Genomic DNA, 8,100 nt, shown 5'->3' with positions numbered 1-8,100 from the left:
TTTTAATATCGTTGCAAATGCCCTTCGGAACTCTCTCGTATTGCATCTGGTAGTATAGCGTTGGATTAAGCATAGACTATGCTAGAGTTATTCTTCTCGCTAAAGAGAGGCACTTTCTCTTCCACCCCTTGAGTTTGCTACTGACTCTTTCCATGACATCCTTAAACTTCTCCTTTTGCCCATGCTACTTTTAACAGTAGCTCCTAGATATTTGCCAAGCTCTCTTTCTTCTCTAAATCCAGTAATGCTTATAATTTCTCTCTCAATAGTAGTTGTTGTTCCCTTGGAAAAGATTATAGAAGTTTTGTTACTATTAATCTTCAAGCCTGATGCTTTGCAAAAAATATCCATGATATAGTTGATCTTGTGCATTTGTTCTTGAGTAGCTTCTGCAAATAAAAGTAAGTTGTCCGCGAACATTAGATGAGAGATCTTAGGCCCTTGTCTTCCCATCCTTATCGGATTTCATTTCTCTGTTCTGCTTCTATTCCAAATGACATTGTAGGCAACAATGGTGACACATTGCATGATAATGTCAGTAATCTTCTTTGGCATTTTAAATTCGTTGAGTCTTTCTTTAATGAAATTTCAACTGAGCCTGTCATAAGCTTTCTCAAAGTCAATTTTGATGGCCATGAATTGCTTTTTTTTTTCTTTCATCATTTTCATAGAATGCATAATTTTCTTAGCTATAAGGATATTGTCTTGTATTTTCCTTCCTGGGATGAAGCTTGACTGAAAATATTTCCAAAACAGTTTTTGTTCCATTCAGTTAGATCCTTTCTCAAATTATCAAGAGTTGATTATTGTTCACCCAGCTGCCTTCCAAGCATGGCCTGAATTCTAGGTGAGATGCCCACGTAACCTCAAATATGAACGGCCTATCTCTCCTACTATTAGGGTCATTGGCCATCTTAATAAGAAGGGGATGTGATCCAAATTAGTTCTAGGAAGTATCTCTACTTTGGCTTCGCTAAATCTAGTTCTCCAAGATGAGTTAGATAGAGCTCTATCGAGCCTCTTGAAAACTCTATCCAGCCCCTCCCACTTGGGTCCTCGCCATGTGTATCTAGATCCCACGAAACCTAGATTAATAAGCCCACAACTATTAATCCAATTAGCAAAAAAATTACAAGCTATCCTATCCGTTGCTGTCTCTCATTTCTTTTCAGTACTGTCTTTTATTTTATTGAAGTCTCTTGCTATGAGCCAATCTCCCTCCTTTGAGTTTGCAATACTCCTGAGCTTCGTCCAAACATTTCTCCTGATTTGACTGTGAGGGCTAGCATAAACAGCCGTAAAATACCACTCTCTAACATTGGGCTCTTGAACTTTGACATATATATATTAGTCATGGTTCTCTATGGAATTGATATAAAGCTCATCCCTATTCCAGCAGACCCATATGCCACCCACAAATTCTTGTGCCTCCTTTATGATGTGATACTTGAAGCCGAGTTATTGTATAACTATAATAGCAGTACTTCAACTGCATTTAGTCTCAAGTAAAACAACTAAATCTGGCCTATAATGCCTATACACGTCTTTGAAAGTTCTCCTAAAAGCATTGCTTGCTGCTTCCGTATCATTCCAAATAAAGCAATTCATTAAACAAAAAAGGAAAATGAAAGAAACCAACAACTAAAATAAAACCATCAGAGAATAAAACTTAGCCAAGAGGAAATAGAAAAAAATTAGTCCATATTCATATCAGTATCATTTATGACACTGATTTGTGGCGTCGTGAAGCCTATTCTTTCTATAAGCTTCTAAACAGGATCCATGCCTCCCCCCTTTGGCTCCATTTCACTTGGCATCGAATCAGGTGGTCTACCCTTGTTGTGTGGGTCTTGAATTGTAGATTCAATGCATTCCTCTATGATGGTAGAAGCTGTATTTTCTTCCACCATCCAATGTTACTCAAAGTGACATTCTCCTTTCCTATGATCTGTTGAGGTTCTTCTGTGGCTGTTGTATCTTTGGTGCTTCTTGTTTAGATCCTTGCTCTTGGTTCTATTGGCGCTAGTATGTTATGGTTTTTGTTTGCTTTTGTGTTGTCTATCACCACCTCTTTTTCTTTCCTATTTGCTGTCGTGGTTCTTGCTCCTTTAAATGAATTGTTTTGTGCTCTTTCTTTGTCTCTACTTTGACCAATGGTCTCCTTTCCTTTGTTATTGTTGCTATCTTTTTCCTTTTGTTGCTTTAGTTCTTCATGTGATGTTTTCTCTATTTGTAGAACAGTGAACTTTGATCTGTTATTTGATCTTGTTTTCTTTCCCCTTGCTTTACTCATCGCTGCTTCATTTTGGTTATCACCATCCTTTGGGATCTTCCTTTTTCTTTTGGGCTTTTGGACCACCATCCATTCCCCAAACTTATCATGTGTAGCTGTTACAATCTTCTTCCCCTTTTCAGTATCCTCCTTTTTTTTATTCCTTCTCCCTGGAGATTTTCTTGATTCATTTCTCCAAACATTTCATTTACTACTCCTTTGTTAGTATTGCTTTGAGCACCATTTTCATTGACTGTTTCCTTCTTATTTGGGCAATTTTTTTTACCATGGTCCACCTTCCCGCAGCTGAAGCATATTTGATAAGTGCCCTCGTATTTCACTATATAATACCTCCCATTAATGAGATATCTTTCTAGGAGAGGCTTTTTCAAATCTACTTCTACACAGAGTTTAGAAAATTTTTTCCTGCACAATTCAGCCGTGTTGTTATCTACCCTTACCGTCCTTTCAACAAGGTTTCCAATTTCTCTTAGAATGCTTCTATGATATAGTTCAATCGGACGCCCAACTAGCCTTATCCATGCCATTACTTTGTCAATTGTTGCTAGTTGGGGGGTTAAAGTTAGGCTCCCATAATCTCACAGTGAGATAATGGTTGTAGACCTTTCAAGGCCCCTCTAGTAGTGCATGGTTGAAGTCCTCACTTGCATACAACTTAACAAGATAGTACTCTTCTCCCAAGTCAACACTTCAATACCCCTTTTTACTCCACATAGCTTCTAATCTTCGTTTCATTGCAGCATACCCCACTCTCCTTCTTAGTAATTTTACTATCAAAGTATTCCACCAAGGCTTCCATAATCTTCTTTTAGTGGCTTCATCAATGACAATATTGAAATCCCATTTTTAACTTTTTCTACTCTGATCTCTGTATTCTACTTGTATGCATTTTCATTAGTTTCTTTTACTATTTCTTCATCTTCTGCATCGTTCTCTACTGGGTCTTCCTCCAGAAGTTTCTCTCTTGGGCCCTCTCTCACTATTTGAGCAAAAGATATCCCTTTCTATTGTGTTCCTTTTTGTGCATACTGTTCATGCATCCACTCCTTATCTCTTGGCACAAGGATTTGGTCTCCTGTAAATCCTTCTCATTCTGTTTTGACTTTTTTAACATTTCTCTGTAACAGGTCTTGCTTCTCTAGAACTGGGTGACCCCTTTGGCCTGTTCTGCCAGGATCGTTGGTGGTGTTCATGATCGCTGGTTGAAGTTAGAAGCTTACTTGTACGGAGAGAGTTGGCAACGGCTAGTTTATTTTATTTATATAGATAATAGACATATTTTACATGCAATAATACAACTTTCTTAGTATTTATTTTAAGACTTATTTTGTGTTTATTTTAATTTATTTATTTTATTTTGTTTTGTTTGTTTTAGACCCAATTATGATTTGACTCATTTTTATTTTAGTAAACTCATGAGTTAGGGTTTTAAACTTAAGAGATATAAAAACTTCTAAAACCTTGTAGCCACTTTTTTTCTTAATTTTGATGAATGAAAATTTCTGAGTTTCTTTGAGAAACTTGGGTGTGAACACGGGAGGAAGAGTGATTCCCTTAACTGTTGCATCAGGAAATCAAATTGAGGTAGATGAGTCCCTTTCTTTGATTTTTCATCTTATCTTGGGTTTCGTTCTGTATCACTTGGTATCAGATTTCAGGTATCAGATTAATTGTTATTAATTTATATTTGTTCTTCTTTATCCTAATTAGAAAAACTCTTATTCGTTAAGTTTGTGTCATTGTTATTTGCGTCTTTGTGTTCTTAAATATTAAAAAAATCCCACCCCGCGTCATTCCTTGTGTCGTCCATTATCATCTTCGTGTCTTCCTTTGTCTCTCTTTTCTTCCTTCTTGTTATTGTCTTTTTTTCATTGTCCATTGTCTCCTTACCATTTGGGGTTTCTTTATTGTTCTCCCATAGCATTAGGTTTCTTTAAAGAAAAAGTATAAAAAAAAACTTAGCAAAAAAAAAAAAAACAAAATAAAAAAAACACAAAAAACAAGAGAGTTGTATTATCGTAAAAAAGAAATCTAAAAAAAAGTCTTTAGAAAATTTATTATTATTATCATCTCTTTGTATTCTGTATCTTTTGTCTTTTTTCAGCCTTTTTTCTCTTATCGTTTTGTCAGATTTTTTTTCTATTTTTCTTATTTTTATTTGATTTCTAAAGTGCAATAGCTAAAGAGATTCAAGAGTAGTAAAATACAAGAGTGGTGAGTTCAATAGAGGGTAAAAGCTAACTTTGAGAGTAAACACTCCATCCTTGAGTGAAACATGTGAGAGAGTGATTGCGAGGCCTTTTCTATAATAGTTTGCAGGTTTATTGCTATGGCGAACTCAGAAGATTATCTAATTGATCTGGGGATGATGCAAAGGGCCATTCAACACTTAACTAATCACTTGAATGAATTAGAGGAATGGAGGCAGGAGGTGACCTTGGACAAGAATACTAAACAAGAAACTTTTCAAAATCGACATCAGAATCATATACCTTCTGATGATGACTCCGATGGGGCTACAACACCTTGACACGGAAGTCAAGATAGAAATATCAATGCCATCAAGCTTCAAATACCACCATTCAAAGGGAGAAACGATCCTTAAATTTATTTAGAGAGAATGTAAGGTGGAAAGAATTTTTGCTTGTCAAAATTACTCTGAGGCAAAGAAGGTTTGTTTAGCAAGAGTTGCATTCTCTAACTATGCCTTGCTTTGGTGGGATGAACTAGTAAAAATAAGACGGCGGAATGACGATCACTCTATAGGGACTTAGGATCTTATGAAGCGCCTCATGAAGAAAAGATTTGTGCCTTCGTACTATTACAAGAAAGTGCATCATAAGTTATATCGATTGACTCAAGGCTCCAACTTTATTGAAGACTACCATAAGAAAATGAAGGTGCTCATGATCACTGCCAACATAGAAGAGGATATTGAGGTTACTATGGCACAATTTAGAGGTGGTTTGAATAGAGTGATTGCTGATGTGGTAGAGTTACATTATTATGTGAAGATGGAGGATTTAGTCAGCATAGCAATGAAGGTAGAGAGGCAATAACAAAAAGAGTACCAAGGGGATTGTCTCATGCTAATCCAAAGTAGGAGTCTCATAATGATAACACAACAAAGATTAAAGGTGTTGAATCCAAGGAGTTGTTTGATGGTACAAAGAAAAAAGATAAATCTAACTCTTCTTTTATGCTACTTCTAGGCATAGAGATTTTAAATACTTCAAGTGTTATGGTATGGATCATTATGCTAGTGATTGCCAAAATAGGAGGATGATGATTATTAGAGAGGATGATATTGTATCTGATTCTGATCACGGTGATGATTCTGATCATAATAGTATGCCACTTTTGGGAGATTGTTCTGATAGTGATGTTCAGTATGCAGTCAATAGTGAATCTCTCGTTGTTAGAGGTGCTTTGAATTTGCAGGTGAAAGAAGATAGTCCGAAGCAACGCCACAGACGTTTTCACACTAGATGCTTGTTGGGTGAAAAGGTGTGTAGTTTGATTATTGATGGCGAAAGTTGGACTACTGTGGCTAGTACACTTATGGTGAAAAAATTGAGTTTGACATGTATTCAACATCTTAAACCATATACGTTGCAGTGACTGAATGTAAGTGGTGAGATCAAAGTTGACAAGGAGGTGACAATTGCAGCCTCTGTTGGAAAGTATGTTGATGATGCATTATGTGATGTGGTGCCAATGCAAGCTTGTCATTTTTTATTGAGGAGACTTTGGCAGTTCGATCGTTGAGCATTCCATGATGGTTACACAAATCGGTTCTCTTTTGATTTTAATGGTCGTAAGATCACTCTTGTTCCATTATCACCTAAGGAGATTTATCTTGACTAGTTGAAGCTTCAACAGGATACCAAGAGAAAAATAGGATGTGAGGTCAATGAAAAATCTGAGAGAAAAGAGGCTATGAGAGAAAAGAATATAGCAAAAGACTCAAAGGTGAGTGAAAAGAAAGAAAAGAGTACATGTCATGGGAATATTGCGAATACAGAGAAAAATGAGAGAGTTGAGAGAAAATTGTATTTCTTTGCAAGAGAGAGAGAGAGAGAGAGAGAGAGAGAGAGAGAGAGAGAAAGAGATTTAAAGAGTACTTTAATAGGCAAGAGAGTTATGATTATGGTTTGATTTAGCGATACTTTATTATTTGATACTAAATTTAACCCAAATTCACCAAATAGCCTTGTCTCTTTGTTACAGGAATTTGGAGATAAATTTTCTACTAACGTGCCAAGTGGTTTGCCTCCATTACAAGGAATTGAGTACCAAATTGATTTTATTCTTGGTGCTAGCATTTCTAGTAGGTCGCCTATAGGAGTAAACTTGAGGAGAAAAAGGAGCTTCAAAGACAAGTAGAGAAATTACTAGCCAAATGTCACAATAGGGAGAGCATGCGTCTATGTATTGTACCAGTTTTGTTGGTTCCAAAGAAGGATGGTACTTAAAGGATGTGTGTGGTTTATCGTGCCGTAAATAAGATTACGGCAAAGTATCATTATCCTATCCCTAGGTTAGATGATGATGAGCGGATAATTTATACGCTTTTTGGCATTGTTTTTAGTATGTTTTTAGTATGTTTTAGTTAGTTTTTAGTATATTTCTATTAGTTTTTAGTTAAAATTCACTTTTCTGGACTTTACTATGAGTTTGTGTGTTTTTCTGTGATTTCAGGTATTTTCTGGCTGAAATTGAGGGACTTGAGCAAAAATCTGATTCAGAGGCTGAAAAGGACTGCAAATGCTGTTGGATTCTGACCTCCCTGCACTCGAAGTGGATTTTCTGGAGCTACAGAAGCCCAATTGGCGCACTCTCAACAGCGTTGGAAAGTAGACATCCTGGGCTTTCCAGCAATATATAATAGTTTATATTTTGCCCAAGATTTAATGGCCTAAACCGGCGTTCCAAATCAGCTCAAAACTGCCCGGCGTTAAACGCCGGAACTGGCACATGAATGGGAGTTAAACGCCCAAACTGGCACAAAAGCTGGCGTTTAACTCCAAGAGAAGTCTCTACACGAAAATGCTTCAATGCTCAGCCCAAGTGGGCCCGGAAGTGGATTTTTATGTCATTTACTCATCTTTGTAAACCTTAGGCTACTAGTTCCTTATAAATAACACCTTTTGCTATTGTATTTTCATCTTGGTAGCTATCTTTATTCTTATGCTATCTTAGATCATTGGGAGGCTGGCCTCACGGCCATGCCTAGACCTTGTTCTTATGTATTTTCAACGGTGGAGTTTCTACACACCATAGATTAAGGTGTGGAGCTCTACTGTCCCTCGAGTATTAATGCAATTACTATTGTTCTTCTATTCAATTCAGCTTATTCTTGTTCTAAGATATTCATTTGCACCCAAGAACATGATGAATGTGATGATGGAAGGTCTAAACCTTGTCTGTGGTATTTTGAGTAGGATTCAATGATTGAATGACTGTGACGAGCTTCAAACTCCTGAAGGCTGGGCGTTAGTGACAGGCGTAAAAGAATCACTGGATTCTATTCCAACCTGATTGAGAACCGACAGATGATTAGCCGTGCCGTGACAGGGTGCATAGAACATTTTCACTGAGAGGATGGGAGGTAGCCACTGACAACGGTGAAACCCTACATTTTCTATCTTTATCTTTATCTTTATGCTTTATTCATAAGTATCTCTATCTTTATCTTTATGCTTTATTCATAAGTATCTCTATCTTTATCTTTATGCTTTATTCATACATCATCCATAACCATTTGAGTTTGCCTGACTAAGATTTACAAGGGGACCATAGCTTGC

Source organism: Arachis duranensis, chromosome 10, assembly GCF_000817695.3.
Source record: "Arachis duranensis cultivar V14167 chromosome 10, aradu.V14167.gnm2.J7QH, whole genome shotgun sequence".
In the NCBI taxonomy this organism is placed as follows: domain Eukaryota; kingdom Viridiplantae; phylum Streptophyta; class Magnoliopsida; order Fabales; family Fabaceae; genus Arachis; species Arachis duranensis.
The sequence above is the reverse complement of the archived record's forward strand: the minus strand, read 5'-3'. Positions refer to the sequence as shown.